Source organism: Entelurus aequoreus, linkage group LG16 (assembly GCF_033978785.1).
Source record: "Entelurus aequoreus isolate RoL-2023_Sb linkage group LG16, RoL_Eaeq_v1.1, whole genome shotgun sequence".
In the NCBI taxonomy this organism is placed as follows: domain Eukaryota; kingdom Metazoa; phylum Chordata; class Actinopteri; order Syngnathiformes; family Syngnathidae; genus Entelurus; species Entelurus aequoreus.
Window position 1 is genome coordinate 8,390,918 of NC_084746.1, and position 26,451 is coordinate 8,417,368.

General features: G+C 36.8%; 1 pseudogene; it reads right to left on the reverse strand.

Annotated features, from left to right (window-relative positions):
- LOC133631439 (dynein axonemal heavy chain 11-like) overlaps positions 1-26,451 on the reverse strand; it is a 184,463-nt pseudogene that overhangs the window by 15,944 nt on the left and 142,068 nt on the right.

A 26,451-nucleotide genomic window follows, 5' to 3' on the forward strand; every position in this document is an offset into this window, starting at 1 on the left:
TTGATTTAAATTGTCAGGAAAGAAGAGGAAGGAATTTAAAAGGTAAAAAGGTATATGTGTTTAAAAATCCTAAAATCATTTTTAAGGTTGTATTTTTTCTCTAAAATTGTCTTTCTGAAAGTTATAAGAAGCAAAGTAAAACAATTAATGAATTTATTTAAACAAGTGAAGACCAAGTCTTTAAAATATTTTCTTGGATTTTCAAATTCTATTTGAGTTTTGTCTCTCTTAGAATTAAAAATGTCGGGCAAAGCGAGACCAGCTTGCTAGTAAATAAATACTATTTAAAAAAATAGAGGCAGCTCACTGGTAAGTGCTGCTATTTGAGCTATTTTTAGAAAAGGCCAGTGGGCTACTCATCTGGTCCTTACGGGCTACCTGGTGCCCGCGGGCACCGCGTTGGTGACCCCTGCATTAAACAATGTAACTTTACCATGAATTGATTAACGTGGACCCCGACTTAAACAAGTTGAAAAACTTATTGGGGTGTTACCATTTAGTGGTCAATTGTACGGAATATGTACTGTACTGTGCAATCTACTAATACAAGTTGCAATCAATCAATCAAAAACAAGGTTTCCCAAAATAAAAGAACAACTTTATCTCCAGTTATGTAAAAAAGTGCCTACATGGCACTGCCATATTTATTATTGAAGTCATAAAGTGCTTTTTTTTTTTTAAACATACCTCAAAACAACAGCTTGGAATGTGGGACATGCTCTCCCTGAGATAATCCTGATACCCACTACAACTATGGGAAATACTATACTTTGACTCTCACAAAGTGCATTATTCTTTATTTTTTTGAAACATGCCTCAAAACAACAACTACAAAAACAATGAAGGCACACAACTTCAGTCCAGAGTATATTAGAGTCATAAAGTAAACAATAACATAGTCCTCCTTTAGTGCAAGACTGCCTAGTATACTGTATAACAGTCCAGAGTATACTAGAGTCATAAAGTAAACAATAACATAGTCCTCTTTTAGTGCAAGACTGCCTGACATACTGTATAACAGTCCAGAGTATACTAGAGTCATAAAGTAAACAATAACATAGTCCTCCTTTAGTGCAAGACTGCCTAGTATACTGTATAACAGTCCAGAGTATACTAGAGTCATAAAGTAAACAATAACATAGTCCTCTTTTAGTGCAAGACTGCCTAGTATACTGTATAACAGTCCAGAGTATACTAGAGTCATAAAGTAAACAATAACATAGTCCTCCTTTAGTAGACTGCCTGGCATACTGTATAACAGTCCAGAGTATACTAGAGTCATAAAGTAAACAATAACATAGTCCTCTTTTAGTGCAAGACTGCCTAGTATACTGTATAACAGTCCAGAGTATACTAGAGTCATAAAGTAAACAATAACATAGTCCTCCTTTAGTACAAGACTGCCTAGTATACTGTATAACAGTCCAGAGTATACTAGAGTCATAAAGTAAACAATAACATAGTCCTCTTTTAGTGCAAGACTGCCTAGTATACTGTATAACAGTCCAGAGTATACTAGAGTCATAAAGTAAACAATAACATAGTCCTCCTTTAGTGCAAGACTGCCTATTATACTGTATAACAGTCCAGAGTATACTAGAGTCAAAGTAAACAATAACATAGTCCTCTTTTAGTGCAAGACTGCCTAGTATACTGTATAACAGTCCAGAGTATACTAGAGTCATAAAGTAAACAATAACATAGTCCTCCTTTAGTGCAAGACTGCCTAGTATACTGTATAACAGTCCAGAGTATACTAGAGTCATAAAGTAAACAATAACATAGTCCTCCTTTAGTGCAAGACTGCCTAGTATACTGTATAACAGTCCAGAGTATACTATAGTCATAAAGTAAACAATAACATAGTCCTCCTTTAGTGCAAGACTGCCTGGCATACTGTATAACAGTCCAGAGTATACTAGAGTCATAAAGTAAACAATAACATAGTCCTCTTTTAGTGCAAGACTGCCTAGTATACTGTATAACAGTCCAGAGTATACTAGAGTCATAAAGTAAACAATAACATAGTCCTCTTTTAGTGCAAGACTGCCTAGTATACTGTATAACAGTCCAGAGTATACTAGAGTCATAAAGTAAACAATAACATAGTCCTCCTTTAGTGCAAGACTGCCTAGTATACTGTATAACAGTCCAGAGTATACTAGAGTCATAAAGTAAACAATAACATAGTCCTCCTTTAGTGCAAGACTGCCTAGTATACTGTATAACAGTCCAGAGTATACTAGAGTCATAAAGTAAACAATAACATAGTCCTCCTTTAGTGCAAGACTGCCTAGTATACTGTATAACAGTCCAGAGTATACTAGAGTCATAAAGTAAACAATAACATAGTCCTCTTTTAGTGCAAGACTGCCTAGTATACTGTATAACAGTCCAGAGTATACTAGAGTCATAAAGTAAACAATAACATAGTCCTCTTTTAGTGCAAGACTGCCTAGTATACTGTATAACAGTCCAGAGTATATTAGAGTCATAAAGTAAACAATAACATAGTCCTCCTTTAGTGCAAGACTGCCTAGTATACTGTATAACAGTCCAGAGTATACTAGAGTCATAAAGTAAACAATAACATAGTCCTCTTTTAGTGCAAGACTGCCTAGTATACTGTATAACAGTCCAGAGTATACTAGAGTCATAAAGTAAACAATAACATAGTCCTCCTTTAGTGCAAGACTGCCTAGTATACTGTATAACAGTCCAGAGTATACTAGAGTCATAAAGTAAACAATAACATAGTCCTCCTTTAGTGCAAGACTGCCTAGTATACTGTATAACAGTCCAGAGTATACTAGAGTCATAAAGTAAACAATAACATAGTCCTCTTTTAGTGCAAGACTGCCTAGTATACTGTATAACAGTCCAGAGTATACTAGAGTCATAAGGTAAACAATAACATAGTCCTCCTTTAGTGCAAGACTGCCTAGTATACTGTATAACAGTCCAGAGTATACTAGAGTCATAAAGTAAACAATAACATAGTCCTCCTTTAGTGCAAGACTGCCTAGTATACTGTATAACAGTCCAGAGTATACTAGAGTCATAAAGTAAACAATAACATAGTCCTCTTTTAGTGCAAGACTGCCTAGTATACTGTATAACAGTCCAGAGTATACTAGAGTCATAAAGTAAACAATAACATAGTCCTCTTTTAGTGCAAGACTGCCTAGTATACTGTATAACAGTCCAGAGTATACTAGAGTCATAAAGTAAACAATAACATAGTCCTCCTTTAGTGCAAGACTGCCTAGTATACTGTATAACAGTCCAGAGTATACTAGAGTCATAAAGTAAACAATAACATAGTCCTCCTTTAGTGCAAGACTGCCTAGTATACTGTATAACAGTCCAGAGTATACTAGAGTCATAAAGTAAACAATAACATAGTCCTCTTTTAGTGCAAGACTGCCTAGTATACTGTATAACAGTCCAGAGTATACTAGAGTCATAAAGTAAACAATAACATAGTCCTCCTTTAGTGCAAGACTGCCTGACATACTGTATAACAGTCCAGAGTATACTAGAGTCATAAAGTAAACAATAACATAGTCCTCTTTTAGTGCAAGACTGCCTAGTATACTGTATAACAGTCCAGAGTATACTAGAGTCATAAAGTAAACAATAACATAGTCCTCTTTTAGTGCAAGACTGCCTAGTATACTGTATAACAGTCCAGAGTATACTAGAGTCATAAAGTAAACAATAACATAGTCCTCCTTTAGTGCAAGACTGCCTAGTATACTGTATAACAGTCCAGAGTATACTAGAGTCATAAAGTAAACAATAACATAGTCCTCCTTTAGTGCAAGACTGCCTAGTATACTGTATAACAGTCCAGAGTATACTAGAGTCATAAAGTAAACAATAACATAGTCCTCCTTTAGTGCAAGACTGCCTAGTATACTGTATAACAGTCCAGAGTATACTAGAGTCATAAAGTAAACAATAACATAGTCCTCTTTTAGTGCAAGACTGCCTAGTATACTGTATAACAGTCCAGAGTATACTAGAGTCATAAAGTAAACAATAACATAGTCCTCTTTTAGTGCAAGACTGCCTAGTATACTGTATAACAGTCCAGAGTATATTAGAGTCATAAAGTAAACAATAACATAGTCCTCCTTTAGTGCAAGACTGCCTAGTATACTGTATAACAGTCCAGAGTATACTAGAGTCATAAAGTAAACAATAACATAGTCCTCTTTTAGTGCAAGACTGCCTAGTATACTGTATAACAGTCCAGAGTATACTAGAGTCATAAAGTAAACAATAACATAGTCCTCCTTTAGTGCAAGACTGCCTAGTATACTGTATAACAGTCCAGAGTATACTAGAGTCATAAAGTAAACAATAACATAGTCCTCCTTTAGTGCAAGACTGCCTAGTATACTGTATAACAGTCCAGAGTATACTAGAGTCATAAAGTAAACAATAACATAGTCCTCTTTTAGTGCAAGACTGCCTAGTATACTGTATAACAGTCCAGAGTATACTAGAGTCATAAGGTAAACAATAACATAGTCCTCCTTTAGTGCAAGACTGCCTAGTATACTGTATAACAGTCCAGAGTATACTAGAGTCATAAAGTAAACAATAACATAGTCCTCCTTTAGTGCAAGACTGCCTAGTATACTGTATAACAGTCCAGAGTATACTAGAGTCATAAAGTAAACAATAACATAGTCCTCTTTTAGTGCAAGACTGCCTAGTATACTGTATAACAGTCCAGAGTATACTAGAGTCATAAAGTAAACAATAACATAGTCCTCTTTTAGTGCAAGACTGCCTAGTATACTGTATAACAGTCCAGAGTATACTAGAGTCATAAAGTAAACAATAACATAGTCCTCCTTTAGTGCAAGACTGCCTAGTATACTGTATAACAGTCCAGAGTATACTAGAGTCATAAAGTAAACAATAACATAGTCCTCCTTTAGTGCAAGACTGCCTAGTATACTGTATAACAGTCCAGAGTATACTAGAGTCATAAAGTAAACAATAACATAGTCCTCTTTTAGTGCAAGACTGCCTAGTATACTGTATAACAGTCCAGAGTATACTAGAGTCATAAAGTAAACAATAACATAGTCCTCTTTTAGTGCAAGACTGCCTAGTATACTGTATAACAGTCCAGAGTATACTAGAGTCATAAAGTAAACAATAACATAGTCCTCTTTTAGTGCAAGACTGCCTAGTATACTGTATAACAGTCCAGAGTATACTAGAGTCATAAAGTAAACAATAACATAGTCCTCCTTTAGTGCAAGACTGCCTAGTATACTGTATAACAGTCCAGAGTATACTAGAGTCATAAAGTAAACAATAACATAGTCCTCCTTTAGTGCAAGACTGCCTAGTATACTGTATAACAGTCCAGAGTATACTAGAGTCATAAAGTAAACAATAACATAGTCCTCTTTTAGTGCAAGACTGCCTAGTATACTGTATAACAGTCCAGAGTATACTAGAGTCATAAAGTAAACAATAACATAGTCCTCTTTTAGTGCAAGACTGCCTAGTATACTGTATAACAGGGAATTATAATCTGCCCTGCTCTAACGTATTTGTATGAGTAACACAAATGTGCTGCAAGCTAGTGGTGAGTGCTTGAAGTGGCCTAGCAGTCAGCCATCCATCCATCCATCCATCCATTTTCTACCGCTTGTCCCTTTGGGCGACAACTACTTTTTTTCGGCGTTGGCTTTTCATCCATCTTGTATTCATCGTGTATCTCCTTATGAAATTGCCAATTTTTATCCGTCAGTCACACTTTAAAATAATCCCAAACCATAGACATGGTGTCGTTAAGTCAGTCACCGAGCTCGCTGGCTTGTGAGCCACGGCTACAGCACCGGCAACAACACACTCTTGTTGTTGTTATGCTGCGCTCGCGGCGGTTTGATGAGGTCATCAAGCGTCGCCAGTAAACCTCTCATGCTGCAGTCGTCAACTCCTGTGTTGTGTGTGGGAGAGGGGAGGGGGTAGAGGGGAGGGGCTGCTGACTGGGAGACACAACTGCTCTAGGGCCGTACTTATCAAGCTTCTTAGAATGACTCCTAAGAAGTCTGCTAAGAGTTGACTTAAGAGTAAATAAATTCTTCGCTACCATTCATTCATCATTCATTTCACCGGTGTGAGCGGCACCGGGGGCAAAGGGTGAAGTGTCCTGCCCAAGGACACAACGGAAGCGATTTTTGGATGGTAAGAGGCGGGGAGCGAACCTGCAACCCTCAGGTTTCTGGCACGGTTGCTCTACCCACTACGCCACGCCGTAGTGGGTAGAGCAATCTTAAGTGTCACACTCAGAGCTGAATTACGACATTACTATGTGCCGTAAACTGAATTTTAGGTGACGTCATTTCTGTGTCCATAGAAATGACCAATCACGGAAGGGAATCCGTTGTCTAAGAATAAAGAAATATCTTGGAAATATTTAAGTGGACAATGGGAGTGTATATTTTGACAATAAACTACAAAATAATACAAAACAAACTAGTCCCCGCCGGCACTCACGCTACCACTCCCTCTCTTCTCTCGCCCACACACTCACTGACGTCACTCACCTCACGGCCACACACATACGCTACTGTCATAACATTTTCTTTCCAATTCATTAATTAGGCAACTAATTTGAAACTGGTGTGGGTGGCTCTATATCAGGGGTCACCAACCTTTTTGAAACCAAGAGCTACTTCTTGGGTAGTGATTAATGCGAAGGGCTACCAGTTTGATACACACTTAAATAAATTGCCAGAAATAGCCAATTTGCTCAATTTACCTTTAACTCTATGTTATTATTAATAATTAATGATATTTACACTTAATTGAACGGTTTAAAAGAGGAGAAAACACGAAAAAAATGACAATAAAATTTTGAAACATAGTTTATCTTCAATTTCGACTCTTTAAAATTCAAAATTCAACCGAAAAAAAGAAGAGAAAAACTAGCTAATTCGAATCTTTTTGAAAAAATTAAAAAAATAATTTATGGAACATCATTAGTAATTTTTCCTGATTAAGATTCATTTTAGAATTTTGATGACATGTTTTAAATACGTTAAAATCCGATCTGCACTTTGTTAGAATATATAACAAATTGGACCAAGCTATATTTCTAACAAAGACAAATCATTATTTCTTCTATATTTTCCAGAACAAAAATTTTAAAAGAAATTCAAAAGACTTTGAAATAAGATTTAAATTTGATTCTACAGATTTTCTAGATTTGCCAGAATAATTTTTTTGAATTTTAATCATAATAAGTTTGAAGAAATATTTCACAAATATTATTCGTCGAAAAAACAGAAGCTAAAATGAAGAATTAAATTAAAATGTATTTATTATTCTTTACAATTAAAAAAATAATTTACTTGAACATTGATTTAAATTGTCAGGAAAGAAGAGGAAGGAATTTAAAAGGTAAAAAGGTATATGTGTTTAAAAATCCTAAAATCATTTTTTAAGGTTGTATTTTTTCTCTAAAATTGTCTTTCTGAAAGTTATAAGAAGCAAAGTAAAACAATTCATGAATTTATTCAAACAAGTGAAGACCAAGTCTTTAAAATATTTTCTTGGATTTTCAAATTCTATTTGAGTTTTGTCTCTCTTAGAATTAAAAATGTCGGGCAAAGCGAGACCAGCTTGCTAGTAAATAAATAAAATTTAAAAAATAGAGGCAGCTCACTGGTAAGTGCTGCTATTTGAGCTATTTTTAGAACAGGCCCGCGGGCTACTCATCTGGTCCTTACGGGCTACTTGGTGCCCGCGGGCACCGCGTTGGTGACCCCTGCTCTATATATACTAGCCCACTGCAGACACATGCAGAAATCAACAAGGAATCGAAAAGTATTAAATCTGTGACAAAAATAATATCCGCTCTGTCTAAACGATACCGTTTGATCAGCTGCTCGTCATCAAAAAAAAACCCACATTGTTCCGTTCCCTGAACGTTCGCGCACGTCTCTCTCGCCTCAGTGCCATCCCCTGCTGGCAACTCCTAACCACTTAAGACACCTCTGAAGGTCTCTTAAATATCGTGGAGAGTAGGAGTGATTCTTAGACTTAAGAACGTTGATAAAAAGCTTTTATTCTTAAGTTTGAGAGTAGGACTAAATTTCGCAAATTCTCAGGACTTAAGTGTAAAATGGCACTCTAAGAAGCTTGATAAGTACGGCCCCTGGACTGCTCCCTACGGCCGTGTTTTACCGGATACGTACCGCTCCGTACAGCCGCGTTTTAAAAAGTCATTCAGTTTACTTTTTGAAACCGATTAATTTCCGATATTACATTTTAAAGCATTTATCGGCCGATAATATCGGACATCTCTATTTATAACCTAATATCTAATAAGGTGTTTAGTGAGACGACACTAGAAGACATTGGTGCATATATCCACCTAAAATCTCTTACCTGTTTAGGTTGTGTTCCCTTGGAGACTATCTCCAGCAGGTCGGTGGCAGAAAGTGAGCCTCTTGGTCTCCAGGTACTCTGCCAAGGCCTTCTCACACACAGACAACCTCTCCAGGTTCTCCAAGAAGCCCGGCTGCTTGGTAACCTCCAGGACGTTAAGTGTTCTGCACCACGTCGCTCATCGACGTCTGAGCAAAGGCAAATACAATGAGGGACACGGTGAAGGCACAACGTAGGACAGTGAAGTACCTGAAAGTCCTGATGTATTCCCTGGAAGCGCTCGGCGTCAGCGGCCAGCTGCTGGCGAATGTCGTGGCTGTTGCTGAAGATGCTGTGGAGGTGGGCCCGAGTCCTCTGCACAGACATCCATGAGGAGATGACCGGGTCAGCGGCCATCAGCTTCTGCTTGGAAGTGGTCCACATACTTGCTCATGAGGACGTTTTGCAACTGCACCTGGAGAGAAATCTAACTCATCAGCCAGGCTTTTGGACCAAAGTCATGAACAAAATATGCTATCTAGTCCAACCTGGTTGTCCTCCAGCGTTTCTATCAGGTTCTCATCTGCTTTGAGAAGAAGGATTCCAGTAGTGGTGTGAGTCTCATATGACATAACACGCCACGTCTGTTTTATCTCTGCCAAATCCTGAGGAATCCACGATAAAAACATTTTAGCAATGATATTCTCATCTTATACACCACACTATAAAGCAGCCATTATGGTCTGAATAGGCAACACAAACCAGTAGCAAGATAATTGCCTCCAGTCAGTTATGGTGGTGGTAGCATCACAGTCTAGGGCCGCATGAGTGCTGCCAACACACAGTAGCTGCGGTTCAACACAACCCTTGAATTTAAGGCTGCAGCTAACGATTATTTTTCTATCGATTAATCTATAGATTATTTTTTTCGATTAATCGGTTAATCTATAGATTATTTTTTTCCCGATTAATCTATAGATTATTTTTCCTTTTAGCGATTATTTTTTTTATTTAAAATGAAGATGAAAAAATAAATGTAGGCCAGTTTTTTCAAAAGGCATGGCTTTTATTTACAAAAAAAAAAGAAGTATGGCCACTCAGTCAACATTGACAACAACATGACTAAATATTCTGTAACATCATCAATCGTCAATCTTTATTGCAGACCTTAAGATCCATTTAAACATATAAAAACAGAATACAATACATTAAAAAACAAAACAATAAAACATACATTAAAAACAAAAACAATAAAACATAAAACCCAAATGTCAGTTTCTGACATACAAACATGTGTGCCAATGATTCCACAGTCCAGATGAGTACTTAACAGAACTGCGGCCAGAGTTCGTTAACACAGAGATTATGTCATTTTCAGACTCAGATACCCTACACATAAACTTATACAGTATATAACAATGTAAACATTTAAAACTTTTAACATTTAGCAAAATTAAAAGTAGTTTATTTGCTTTTTAATGTGCAAATATAAAAGTCAACATCCAGTGCAAATCTTAATATTCTGCAATAGTATAAGCATTTCAAAAGTGAAAGTATTGCTTATTTTGCTTTAAAATGTGCAAAAATAAAGATAAACATCCAATACAAAAAAGTGCAAAACGAAATATTCTGTAACAACAGTGTAAACATTTCAACAAAAGTGAAAGTATTGCTTATTTGCTAAAATGTGCAAAAATAAAGATAAACATCCAATACAAAAAAGTGCCAATCTAAATATTCCGGAGCACTGTAAACATTAAGTATTGCTTTTAAAATGTGCAAAATAAACATCCAGTCCAACACAGTACACAATAACCAATTCTACTCATTCCAGCGAGTGACTAACAGTTGTAATAAAGAAAGGTTAGCATGTCTACATGCTCTGGTTCTTTTCTTGTTTACAATATTCCCAGCAGCTGAAAATAGGCGCTCAGAAGGGGTCGATGTGGCTGGAACTGAGAGGTAATTAGCCTTCACCTCAAGCCAGGACTGCGAGTGAGCTGAGCTGCAGTTTAAGTTTCTAGAAGGTCAACGGGCTCATAGTGATGTTACTAGTAGTTGACTGGGAGGTGTTATTTATCATTTGGGGAGAGTCTGCTGCCTGATGCTCACCTGCTAAACACCTATCTGCTCCACGCTGAAGCGCTGACTACATGCGCTCTGAATACGCACTGCTGATTGGCTGATAACGCTCTGAATACGCACTGCTGATTGGCTGATAATGCTTCGTGTGTACCAATCAGATGGTTGTGTGGGTGGGACAATGCTGCGTGCTGAGACAGAGGCAGAAGGAGCAAAGCAGCTTGTTAAGACTTTAGCTTTAGCTTAGAAACTTGTTCGGTACACCCCCGTACCGAACCGAAACCCCCGTACCGAACATAAAGCCCCGTACCGAAACGGTTCAATACAAAACACGTACCGTTACACCCCTAGCAGATACAAATGACACATTCATGTTTTTGTGTAATGATGACAACGTATGCTCACGCGGACGATTGACTAGTTCAGGGGTCACCAACCTTTTTGAAACCAAGAGCTACTTCTTGGGTACTGATTAATGCGAAGGGCTACCAGTTTGATACACACTTAAATAAATTGCCAGAAATAGCCAATTTGCTTAATTTACCTTTAACTCTATGTTATTATTAATAATTAATGATATTTACACTTAATTGAACGGTTTAAAAGAGGAGAAAACACAAAATAAATGACAATTAAATTTTGAAACAGTTTATCTTCAATTTCGACTCTTTAAAATTCAAAATTCAACCGAAAAAAAGAACAGAAAAAGTAGCTAATTCGAATCTTTTTGAAAAAATTAAAAAAAGAATTTATGGCACATCATTAGTAATTTTTCCTGATTAAGATTAATTTTAGAATTTTGATGACATGTTTTAAATAGGTTAAAATCCAATCTACACTTTGTTAGAATATATAAAAAATTGGACCATGCTATATTTCTAACAAAGACAAATCATTATTTCTTCTAGATTTTCCAGAACAAACATTTTAAAATAAATTCAAAAGATTTTGAAATAAGATTTAAATTTGATTCTACAGATTTTCTAGATTTGCCAGAATATTTTTTTTTAATTTTAATCAGAATAAGTTTGAAGAAATATTTCACAAATATTCTTCGTCGAAAAAACAGAAGCTAAAATGAAGAATTAAATTAAAATGTATTTATTATTCTTTACAATAAAAAAATTAATTTACTTGAACATTGATTTAAATTGTCAGGAAAGAAGAGGAAGGAATTTAAAAGGAAAAAGGTATATGTGTTTAAAAATCCTAAAATCATTTTTAAGGTTGTATTTTTTCTCTAAAATTGTCTTTCTGAAAGTTATAAGAAGCAAAGTAAAACAATTAATGAATTTAAACAAGTGAAGACCAAGTATTTAAAATATTTTCTTGGATTTTCAAATTCTATTTGAGTTTTGTCTCTCTTAGAATTAAAAATGTTGGGCAAAGCGAGACCAGCTTGCTAGTAAATAAATACAATTTTAAAAAATAGAGGCAGCTCACTGGTAAGTGCTGCTATTTGAGCTATTTTTAGAACAGGCCAGCGGGCTACTCATCTGGTCCTTACGGGCTACCTGGTGCCCGCGGGCACCGCGTTGGTGACCCCTGGACTAGTTGATGGTATTCTTTTCAAATGTTCGTTCATAGCCGTTGTGCTGCTATGATAGGCCATTCCCGCTCGACACAGTGTGCATACAACAACATTATTAGGCCGTTTATTGAAATACTCCCACACTTTTGGCGTGCTTTTTCCCCCTCGCTCGCACCGTTCGCATCGTCTGCTTTGATCGTCTGCTTTGCGCTTCGCCATGATGGTAGTGTGACGTAAATATGCGACGCGTCGACGCACAAAAACGGCGTCGACGTATTTACGTAACCGATGACGTCGACTACGTCGACGTCATCGTTTCAGCCTTACTTGAATTCCTCTCCTTTGGGGAACTGAGCCACAGTTTGGACATTCACCGTGAGACGTACTGACTTGTGTGCTGCCAGCTAGTTCCACAATAGTGGCCTTGACTTTATTCAGACTGTTATGTTTGGTGCGGGTGTTGTTAGTCTGGACTCCAGGGTGTAGAAACGGCGGGCAAAGTGCAGGTAAAATGTATTTAATAACCAAAGCAGTGCAACGGGGGAAGTGCACAAAGGAGACTAAACCGTCACAAAAAGCATGGGGAAAGCTACACTGTTAGAATAATTGTATCTAAGTTATCACAAAAACTTTGTGGTTAATGAGTTCCCAGCGAGAAGCAAAAACATGTCTTTCAACCTACCAAGAAGAAGGCTTGTAAAACTCCACTGTGTAGGGGGAAGCAACATGAAGGTGTTCTGTTTTCTTTCATGTATTGTAATCAACAGAAAGATATTGTTTTAACCCAAGGACTACAAAGCGGAGAGAAGGCAGGATCTGCCCAAGTTCCAGACACCAGTTTTTTGAACTCTTTTACAAACCTCTTTTTTGAAGTCATTTACAAACCTTCCTTTGAACTGTTTTATGGCCTTTTCTGTGAAGTGTTTACAACCTTTTCTTTGGAACTGTTCTGTAACCAAAGGCAACGCTGTTTACGACCCACATCCCTTTGGAAGCAGCTGTTGCCATGTGGTCAGGGAAAGTCCAAATAAAGAAGGAGGCGTACAATCTTTCGCCAGAGCGTGCTGAGACACTGTGCAAGGGTACAGTGTCCAACTGTGCAAGGGTACAGTGTCCAGGCGACTCTCCTCAAATTGAGCCAAATTGAATTATGTGTCTGTTTAATTCTTTGCTTCTTGTCTTATTTAATAGATGTCATCAGTGTTTGAACCTGACATCTTCACACGGATGTACAGAGCAGGGCAAAGCAAAAACGATCCAGCATAGGAAGCCTCCTGATTAGTGATTGCAAGCAGGTAAGTGTCCTAATAACAAACTGTGGGCAGGCGCTCAAGCCAGAAGTAAAGCGGCTGGGAAACAAAGGTGAGTTTGAGTTTATTTGGAACATGCAAGCATACAACATGATACATCACACATGCATGCATACAACATGATACATCACACACGCATGCATACAACATGATACATCACACATGCATGCATACAACATGATACATCACACATGCATGCATACAACATGATACTTCACACATGCATGCATACAACATGATACATCACACACGCATGCATACAACATGATACATCACACACGCATGCATACAACATGATACATCACACATGCATGCATACAACATGATACATCACACACGCATGCATACAACATGATACATCACACATGCATGCATACAACATGATACATCACACACGCATGCATACAACATGATACATCACACATGCATGCATACAACATGATACATCACACACGCATGCATACAACATGATACATCACACACGCATGCATACAACATGATACATCACACACGCATGCATACAACATGATACATCACACACGCATGCATACAACATGATACATCACACATGCATGCATACAACATGATACATCACACATGCATGCATACAACATGATACATCACACACACATGCATACAACATGATACATCACACACGCATGCATACAACATGATACATCACACACGCATGCATACAACATGATACATCACACACGCATGCATACAACATGATACATCACACACGCATGCATACAACATGATACATCACACACGCATGCATACAACATGATACATCACACACGCATGCATACAACATGATACATCACACACGCATGCATACAACATGATACATCACACACGCATGCATACAACATGATACATCACACACGCATGCATACAACATGATACATCACACATGCATGCATACAACATGATACATCACACATGCATGCATACAACATGATACATCACACACGCATGCATACAACATGATACATCACACATGCATGCATACAACATGATACATCACACATGCATGCATACAACATGATACATCACACACGCATGCATACAACATGATACATCACACATTCATGCATACAACATGATACATCACACATGCATGCATACAACATGATACATCACACATGCATGCATACAACATGATGCATCACACATGCATGCATACAACATGATACATCACACACGCATGCATACAACATGATACATCACACATGCATGCATACAACATGATACATCACACATGCATGCATACAACATGATACATCACACACGCATGCATACAACATGATACATCACACACGCATGCATACAACATGATACATCACACACGCATGCACACAACATGATACATCACACACGCATGCATACAACATGATACATCACACACGCATGCATACAACATGATACATCACACACGCATGCATACAACATGATACATCACACACGCATGCATACAACATGATACATCACACACGCATGCATACAACATGATACATCACACACGCATGCATACAACATGATACATCACACACGCATGCATACAACATGATACATCACACACGCATGCATACAACATGATACATCACACACGCATGCATACAACATGATACATCACACACGCATGCATACACCATGATACATCACACACGCTTGCATACAACATGACACATCACACATGCATGCATACAACATGATACATCACACACGCATGCATACAACATGATACATCACACCCGCATGCATACAACATGACACATCACACACGCATGCATACAACATGATACATCACACACGCATGCATACAACATGATACATCACACACGCATGCATACAACATGATACATCACACACGCATGCATACAACATGATACATCACACACGCATGCATACAACATGATATATCACACACGCATGCATACAACATGATACATCACACACGCATGCATACAACATGATACATCACACATGCATGCATACAACATGATACATCACAAGTTCCAGTTTCTTTATTCAACATGCTCAAAAAGTTGCTAAAACTTTTGTTCAATTTCTGTTCTCAATGTATTCACAATATACTCCATAAGTAATCACAATACAAATAAATCAATAATACTCAGTGAAGTAAGTTATATTTCATATGGTGAGATGAGTAAGATGATGTAGAAAATGAATGGATGGATGAAATAAATTGAGAATGTTTATTATGGTTCTTCTTCTTTGTACTTTGTAAACACTTTAAAGGCCTACTGAAAGCCACTACTACCGACCACGCAGTCTGATAGTTTATATATCAATGATGAAATCTTAACATTGCAACACATGCCAATACGGCCGGGTTAACTTATAAAGTGACATTTAAAACTTCCCGGGAAATATCCGGCTGATACGTCGCGGTATGATGACGTATGCGCGTGACGAAGTCAGAGTAACGGAAGTTATGGTACCCCGTAGAATCCTATACAAAAAGCTCTGTTTTCATTTCATAATTCCACAGTATTCTGGACATCTTTTGCAATTGGTTTAATGAACAATGAAGGCTGCAAAGAAGACAGTTGTAGGTGGGATCGGTGTATTAGCAGCGGACTACAGCAACACAACCAGGAGGACTTTGTTGGAGCGCTAGCCGCGCTAGCCACGCTAGCCGCCGACCTCACCTTGACTTCCTACGTCTCCGGGCCGCCAAACGCATCGGGTGAAGTCCTTCGTCCTTCTGCCGATCGCTGGAACGCAGGTGAGCACGGGTGTTGATGAGCAGATGAGGGCTGGCTGGCGTAGGTGGAGAGCTAATGTTTTTAGCATAGCTCTGTGAGGTTCCGTTGCTAAGTTGCTAAGTTAGCTTCAATGGCGTCGTTAGCACAGCATTGTTAACTTTCGCCAGCCTGGAAAGCATTAACCGTGTATTTACATGTCCACGGTTTAATAGTATTGTTGATTTTCTATCTATCCTTCCAGTCAGGGGTTTATTTTTTTGTTTCTATATGCAGTTAAAGCACGATGCTATCACGTTAGCTCGTAGCTAAAGCATTTCGCCGATGTATTGTCGTGGAGATAAAAGGCACTGAATGTCCATTTCGCGTGCTCGACTCTCATTTTCAAGAGGATATAGTATCCGAGGTGGTTTCAAATACAAATCCGTGATCCACAATAAAAAAAGGAGAGAGTGTGGAATCCAATGAGCCAGCTTGTACCTAAGTTACGGTCAGAGCGAAAAAAGATACGTCCATCACTGCCTCTCAAGTCGTTCACTGTAACGTTCCTCATCTACGAATCTTTCATCCTCGCTCAAATTAATGGGGTAATCATCACTTTCTCGGTCCGAATCTCTCTCGCTCCATTGTAAACAACGGGGAATTGTGAGGAATACTAGCTCCTGTGACGTCATGCTACTTCCGGTACAGGCAAGGCTTTTTTTTTATCAGCGAGCAAAAGTTGCGAACTTTATCGTCGATTTTCTCTACTAAATCCTTTCAGCAAAAATATGGCAATATCGCGAAATGATCGATTATGACACAGAATGGATCTGCTATTCCCGTTTAAATAAAAAAAATTCATTTCAGTAGGCCTTTAAGTGTGAAGAGTTTCTTGAAGTGGATCATATTAGTACATTGTTTGATTTATTTATTTAATCCATTCCATCATTTAATTCCACATACTGATATACTGAAGGTCTTAAGTGTTGTACGTGCATACAAATGTTTTAAATTGCATTTTTCTCTAAGATTATATTCCTCCTCTTTTTTTGAGAAGAATTGTTGTATAAGGTAGACAGGAAGTAGAATGAAAAATAAAAGCGTTGGTCAGGTAAAAATACACAATACTAAGTGTCAAGTGAGCATGACCCAGAGGAAAGTCTATACTTCTATGCAAGCTGTACACCGTCTTCTTTATTCTGTCTGGATGAAATATAATCAAATGGTTGCTGAACTCTTAAGTGTGTATTTGTGATATGAAGTAGTACCGACCTTCTCTATGGCCATTTCTTTCACAGCCTTGTCTACTATGTTCTTGACCTCGTCCTCAACGCGGTGAAGCTGCAATTCCAGCAGGTTCCCCAGGGTGGCGGACTCTCCCATCACAAGCGTTACCTTGGAAAGGGAATCCAAGACAACCGCGATCAACTTACAGGTCGGGTTAATTGCCTTCTGCTCGTCAAAACATGGTCATTAGTGGAATTGATGGGCTGGAAGGAGACATTGTGGAGGCATGGAGATACCTTGGTGGTGTTCATTAGCTGCTGCCAGTGCCTCTCCCTGACAGCAGAGTTCTGCAGCTCATTGACTGCTCGCAGAGAGGTCAACAGATTCTTCAGCGTTGACTCCAGGCCTGTGTAGACATCCCACACCCGCACCTCCTCGTGCAGCATCTTCATCTCCTTGACAACAGACAAGAATATATGAGAGTTCATCATGTTTGCGTACAAATGTCTTGTCATACCTTTGCCAGACGTCTGAGCTCCATGTTCATCTGCTCAACATTGATCTCCTTCCATGGAGTCTTGGTCCAATCCTCTATGCTGCTCTGTATGGACATTTTGCCTTAAAGCCACACCTCTGTCTTGTGCTACGGACGTCAAGTGTCATCATACCTTGACAAAAACCACCATATCCCACACGGCTTTGACGAGTACGATGTCAGAGCGACACTGGCGTAGTTGCTTGTAGTCTGGGAAGCTGACCTCAAACAGGTCGGCCGTACCCTGCAGCGCCTTCATCTCTGCTTCCATCGCTGCTACCAGTCCGTAAGACTGGCGACAAGTACATTGATGAAAGCAGATCAGAATCATACCCATATTTAAGTGTTACTTCTTTCTAAAAACTCCTATAGTCATATTTACATCAGCTAATGTCTCGTGTGGTACAAAGTGCTTGGATTCGAGTGTCCTTGGTTAGAGTCAGAGCGTTGTCTTTGTTGAGACTGCCATTACATTCCTGAGATACGGAGCACAGCTAGACAGTAGGTGGGGGGGGCAGGAGAAGGAGTAAGTAGACCGGAGTTCCGGGGTTTTGGTAGACCGATCTGGACCGGGCTAGGGAACGCTTGGGTGCTGGATTGGTCTCAGGTTTGTCCTCTAAGCTTGGAGAATAAACCACAAAATACCAACTTCTGCCTGGTGATTGAATATAAACATCAGCTTATTGCCATAAAAAGAATCTGGGAGAGACTAGCAATTTGAATTCCCCATTGGAGGAATGCTGGTCAACGCAACAACATACATTTTGAATTACAGCAGCAAATTATGGTGTGGACATTTATGGTAGTGCAAACAGTGATTGGGGATTGTTTTTTTCATTCCTGCATTTTGTAAATACTTCATTTTTTTTGTACTTGCTTTTCATTTTCACCAATGTTTGCACCGTGTCTATTTTTGCACACGGTGCACTGGTGACCTGGAGTTGGTCCAATACACATCCCCAACTCCAAATCTGCGACTAAGCAATCATTGTTATGTCATCATGGTTATATCGTTTTGGAGCGAACCCGCAACAGTCCTGCATACTTCATAGTATGTTACCTCTTTGTTGCAAGGACTTGCACAATTAGAGGGACACTCACATTTCAAACTTCAAATGAATGTACTAGGGGTGTAACGGTACACAAAAATTTCGGTTCGGTACGTACCTCGGTTTAGAGGTCACGGTTCGGTTCATTTACAGTCAGAAAACTACAAAATATAAATTTTTTGGTTATTTATTTACCAAATTTGCAAAATCTTCAACCAAAAATATTTTTCTTAGTGGAATATTTGATGTGAAGTAATGGGAACCTTGGATAGGTCAATAATTCATAATAACATTGATTTTGATTCAATATTATGTTTTGAGCAATGACAGTTTGAAAGACAAAAAAAACAGCTTTGTTTTATTAGTCAACATCGCAACTTTTTCTAAATTACATTTCACCTTTAAAGGCCTACTGAAAGCCACTACTAGCGACCACGCAGTCTGATAGTTTATATATCAATGATGACATCTTAACATTGCAACACATGCCAATACGGCCGGGTTAACTTATAAAGTGACATTTTAAATTTCCCGCGAAATATCCGGCTGTAAACGTCTCGGTATGATGGCGTATGCGCGTGACGTCACGGGTTGAAGCAGACATTTTGGAATAGCACGTGGCCAGCTTAAGTCGTCTGTTTTCACCACATAGTTCCACAGTATTCTGGACATCTGTGTTGGTGAATCTTTTGCAATTTGTTTAATGAACAATGGAGACTGCAAAGAAGAAAGCTGTAGGTGGGATCGGTGTATTAGCGGCTGGCTGCAGCAACACAACCAGGAGGACTTTGACTTGGATAGCAGACGCGCTATCCGACGCTAGCCGCCGACCGCATCGATGATCGGGTGAAGTCCTTCGTCGCGCCGTCGATCGCTGGAACGCAGTTTAGCACGGGTGTTGATGAGCAGATGAGGGCTGGCGTAGGTGGAGAGCTAATGTTTTTAGCATAGCTCTGTCGAGGTCCCGTAGCTAAGTTAGCTTCAATGGCGTCGTTAGCAACAGGATTGCTAAGCTTCGCCAGGCTGGACAACATTACCGTGTAGTTACAGGTCCAGGGTTTGGTTCGGTGTCTCCTGATAGTAGAAGTAATAGTAGTATTGTTGATCTTCTGTCTATCCTTCCAGTCAGGGGCATGTTTCTTCTGTTTCTATCCGCAGTTAAGCACGATGCTATCACGTTAGCTCCGAAGCTAAAGTGCTTCACCGATGTATTGTCGTGGAGATAAAAGTCACTGTGAATGTCCATTTCGCGTTCTCGACTCTCATTTTCAAGAGGATATAGTATCCGAGGTGGTTTAAAATACAAATCCGTGATCCACAATAGAAAAAGGAGAAAGTGTGGAATCCAATGAGCCCTTTTACTTAAGTTACGGTCAGAGCGAAAAAAGATACACCCTGGCGTCCTGCACTGCACTCTAATCCAGGGGTCACCAACGCGGTGCCCGCGGGCACCAGGTAGCCCGTAAGGACCAGATGAGTAGCCCGCTGGCCTGTTCTAAAAATAGCTCAAATAGCAGCACTTACCAGTGAGCTGCCTATATTTTTTAAATTTTATTTATTTACTAGCAAGCTGGTCTCGCTTTGCCCGACATTTTTAATTCTCAGAGAGACAAAACTCAAATAGAATTTGAAAATCCAAGAAAATATTTTAAAGACTTGGTCTTCACTTGTTTTAAATAAATTCATTAATTTTTTTACTTTGCTTCTTATAACTTTCAGAAAGACAATTTTAGAGAAAAAATACAACCTTAAAAATGATTTTAGGATTTTTAAACACATATACCTTTTTACCTTTTAAATCCCTTCCTCTTCTTTCCTGACAATTTAAATCAATGTTCAAGTAAATTTATTTTTTTTATTGTAAAGAATAATAAATACATTTTAATTTAATTCTTCATTTTAGCTTCTGTTTTTTCGACGAAGAATATTTGTGAAATATTTCTTCAAACTTATTATGATTAAAATTTAAAAAAAATATTCTGGCAAATCTAGAAAATCTGTAGAATCAAATTTGAATTTTATTTCAAAGTCTTTTGAATTTCTTTTAAAATTTTTGTTCTGGAAAATCTAGAAGAAATAATGATTTGTCTTTGTTAGAAATATAGCTTGGTCCAATTTGTTATATATTCTAACAAAGTGCAGATTGGATTTTAACCTATTTAAAACATGTCATCAAAATTCTAAAATTAATCTTAATCAGGAAAAATTACTAATGATGTTCCATAAATTATTTTTTTAATTTTTTCAAAAAGATTCAAATTAGCTAGTTTTTCGCTTCTTTTTTTTGGTTGAATTTTGAATTTTAAAGAGTCGAAATTGAAGATAAACTATGTTTCAAAATGTAATTGTCATTTTTTTCGTGTTTTCTCCTCTTTTAAACCGTTAAATTAAGTGTGAATATCATTAATTATTAATAATAACATAGAGTTAAAGGTAAATTGAGCAAATTGGCAATTTATTTAAGTGTGTATCAAACTGGTAGCCCTTCGCATTAATCAGTACCCAAGAAGTAGCTCTTGGTTTCAAAAAGGTTGGTGACCCCTGCTCTAGTCCTTCACTCTCACGATCCTCATCCACGAATCTTTCATCCTGGCTCAAATTAATGGGGTAATCGTCGCTTTCTCGGTCCGAATCGCTCTCGCTGCTGGTGTAAACAATGGGGAAATGTGAGGAGCCTTTCAACCTGTGACGTCACGCTACTTCCTGTACAGGCAAGGCTTTTTTTTATCAGGGACCAAAAGTTGCGAACTTTATCGTCGATGTTCTCTACTAAATCCTTTCAGCAAAAATATGGCAATATCGCGAAATGATCAAGTCTGACACATAGAATGGATCTGCTATCCCCGTTTAAATAAAACAATTTCATTTCAGTAGGCCTAGAAGCTTTTTTAGTTCACATTTGTTATGTTTTTGTTTATTTGAATAGTATTTTTAGAATGTGCCGTGGGCCTTTAAAACATTAGCTGTGGGCCGCAAATGGCCTCCGGGGCACACTTTTGACACACCTGCTATAGGTAATAAAAAATTAAATGTGGTAAATCTATGGATAAAAAGCAGAGCCTGGCGACGCATGCGCGTTTATCATAACTCTCTCTCTCTCTCTCTCTGTCTCTGCCCCTCCCTCACCAATGCTGCTGCTTTGTTTTTAACCCCTTCTTAACCCTGAACGTACATTGAAAATACACGCAACTATAACTCAAAATGCCGGACATTTGAGGCATTTAGGAAACTCCGCCCTGACAGCTCCGCAAAAAAGGACATGTCCGGTGAAAAGAGGACATATGGTCCGTCTATCCTAGCCCGTTAGCTGCTCATGTAACAAACAATTCAAGGTGTCCCAAGTTAGCGGAGAGTGTTAGGTAAGGAGGAGGAGTTTTGTCCCTCCAGAGTTGCCGTAGGGCTGTGACGTAAGAGGTATATGTGTGTGTGGTTGTGGAAGGAAGTGTGTGAAGTTTTACATTAAAGAAGCAGTGGCTACCGAACCTGCTCTAATGTCTCCCGTTTATTATTTTATTGGATGAGTACACTGTATAGGTGAACCCAGGACACTAGCATGCCGTGTGTTGTGCCTCGGTGTGCATTGTTTACACAACGTGCGTTACGCTACTTAATATGTCCGCGTGGAAACTTGTTCGGTACACCTCCGAACCGAACCGGAACCCCCCGTCCCGAAACGGTTCAATACAAATACACGTACCGTTACACCCCTAGAATGTAAGCATGACTACTGAAAGATGTTTTGGTGATGAGCAATTCACACTGCAGTAAAAATATAACAAAACCATGACAACCCTTTTCTCTACATCAAATTCCCATACACACACATATATATATATATATATATATATATATATATATATATATATATATATATATATACACAGTATATATATATAAATATATATATTTGATTTACCAGTCAGCTACATTATGACAATTTGTACAAAATCATATATATATATATATATATATATATATATATATATATATATATATATATATATATATATATATATATATATATATATATATATATATATATATATATATATATATACACAGTATATATATATAAATATATATATTTGATTTACCAGTCAGCTACATTATGACAATTTGTACAAAATCATACATATATATATATATATATATATATATATACATATATATATATATATATATATATATATATATATATATATATATATATATATATATATATATACACAGTATATATATATAAATATATATATTTGATTTAGCAGTCAGCTACATTATGACAATTTGTACAAAATCATATATATATATATATATATATATATATATATATATACACAGTATATATATATAAATATATATATTTGATTTACCAGTCAGCTACATTATGACAATTTGTACAAAATTATATATATATATATATATATATATATATATATATATATATATATATATATATATATATATATATATATATATATATATATATATATATATATATATATATATATATATATATATATACACAGTATATATATATAAATATATATATTTGATTTACCAGTCAGCTACATTATGACAATTTGTACAAAATCATATATATACATATATATATATATATATATATATATATATATATATATATATATATATATATACACAGTATATATATATAAATATATATATTTGATTTAGCAGTCAGCTACATTATGACAATTTGTACAAAATCATATATATATATATATATATATATATATATATATATATATATATATATATATATATATATATACACAGTATATATATATAAATATATATATTTGATTTAGCAGTCAGCTACATTATGACAATTTGTACAAAATCATATATATATATATATATATATATATATATATATATATATATATATATATATATATATATATATATATATATATACACACAGTATATATATATAAATATATATATTTGATTTACCAGTCAGCTACATTATGACAATTTGTACAAAATCATATGATCCACTTGCAAATTCAGTTTGTAAAAGTACTGATTGAACTATACTATATGTTTGTTATTGTAGCAGTCCTTTGCAGCGATGTACAAATGCACGGCAGACTACTTACTCATACTAATTATTACAAATTAGAGGAGCAATGCACAACATCAAAGCACAGCAGCTAAACCCTTTGAGGATATCTGCAGAACATGTGAGCTAGCATTCCTGCCCAAGTACTGTGCCCAAGTACTGTGCCCAAGTACTGTGCCCAAGTACTGTGCCCAAGTACTGTGCCCAAGTACTGTGCCCAAGTACTGTGCCCAAGTACTGTGCCCAAGTACTGTGCCCAAGGCAAATGCTGCATTTGTGCTTTTAATGTTGTGGCCAGTTACTGTTTTTTAATTCAGTCTATTTTACAGCTCACCTTATCAATTTCTTTATATGGCTCCTCCACACTCATCCTAAAAATGACTCCAGTTCGAAACCGCTCTCTGAACTCGTACTGTTTCACCTGCAATTCCAAAAAGAACATTAACACATCTCCAATGTGCATGCTGCAGTCATGTCTAATGCCTTGAGGACAATCTAACCATGTGAAGGAGCTCACACTCACCTCAAAACGGACACATTTCCTGCGAATAACTGACACTTCCTTAGACTGCAGCGGCGCCACTTCATGTTTGACCGTGGAAGCGATTTTCTTCAAACTCTTCCACTTCTCCGGCAGCTCCTGTATTTCATTTTGAAGACACACAGTACACATGCTGACACACACACACTTTCTTGTATTTGTTACCTTCCCGAGACCTCCGAAAAATGCCTACCTCTAGTATTATAATAAAAGTTGTAATTCTACTCAACGCAAGTCAACATTTTTACAAGAACATTTGTGCAATATTATGATAAAAGTTGGAATTTTACTCAATAACAGTCGCAATTTTACAAGAAAAGCTTCAAATTGTTGCCATTTTATGAAAAGAGTCGTGACTTTACTCGACAGAAGTCACAATTTTATACGAAAACTTTAAAGTGTTGCCAACATAATAATAATCAGAATTTTACTTGGCAAAATTATGACAAAAGTCATCATTTTACTCAAAAAATGTCACTATTTTACAACAACAAAAAAATTGGCAACATTGTGATATGTCAGAATTGTATGACAAATGTCAACATTTTGCATTAAAAAGTAAAATTATACATAAAAAAGTTATAACTTCATGAGAAAATATTGCAATATTACAGACACAGAAAAAATATGAGAAATTGTTCCCAATTTTAGAAGAAAAAGCTCCTGTATTTCATTTTGAAGACACACAGTACACATGCTGACACACACACACGGTTTCTTGTATTTGTTACCTTCCCGAGACCTCCGAAAAATGCCTACCTCTAGTATTATAATAAAAGTTGTAATTCTACTCAACGCAAGTCAACATTTTTACAAGAACATTTGTGCAATATTATGATAAAAGTTGGAATTTTACTCAATAACAGTCGCAATTTTACAAGAAAAGCTTCAAATTGTTGCCATTTTATGAAAAGAGTCGTGACTTTACTCGACAGAAGTCACAATTTTATGCGAAAACTTTAAAGTGTTGCCAACATAATAATAATCAGAATTTTACTTGGCAAAATTATGACAAAAGTCATCATTTTACTCAAAAAATGTCACTATTTTACAACAACAACAAAATTGGCAACATTGTGATACGTCGGAATTGTATGACAAATGTCAACATTTTGCATTAAAAAGTAAAATTATACATAAAAAAGTTATAACTTCATGAGAAAATATTGCAATATTACAGACACAGAAAGAATATGAGAAATTGTTCCCAATTTTAGAAGAAAAATCTCCTGTATTTCATTTTGAAGACACACAGTACACATGCTGACACACACACACTTTCTTGTATTTGTTACCTTCCCGAGACCTCCGAAAAATGCCTGCCTCTAGTATTATAATAAAAGTTGTAATTCTACTCAACGCAAGTCAACATTTTTACAAGAACATTTGAACATTTGTGCAATATTATGATAAAAGTTGGAATTTTACTCAATAACAGTCGCAATTTTACAAGAAAAGCTTCAAATTGTTGCCATTTTATGAAAAGAGTCGTGACTTTCCTCGACAGAAGTCACAATTTTATGCGAAAACTTTAAAGTGTTGCCAACATAATAATAATCAGAATTTTACTTGGCAAAATTATGACAAAAGTCATAATTTTACTCAAAAAATTGCACTATTTTACAACAACAAAAAAATTGGCAACATTGTGATACGTCAGAATTGTATGACAAATGTCAACATTTTGCATTAAAAAGTAAAATTATACATAAAAAAGTTATAACTTTATGAGAAAATATTGCAATATTACAGACACAGAAAGAATATAACAAATTGTTCCCAATTTTAGAAGAAAAAGCTCCTGTATTTCATTTTGAAGACACACAGTACACATGCTGACACACACACACTTTCTTGTATTTGTTACTTTCCCGAGACCTCCGAAAAATGCCTACCTCTAGTATTATAATAAAAGTTGTAATTCTACTCAACGCAAGTCAACATTTTTACAAGAACATTCGTGCAATATTATG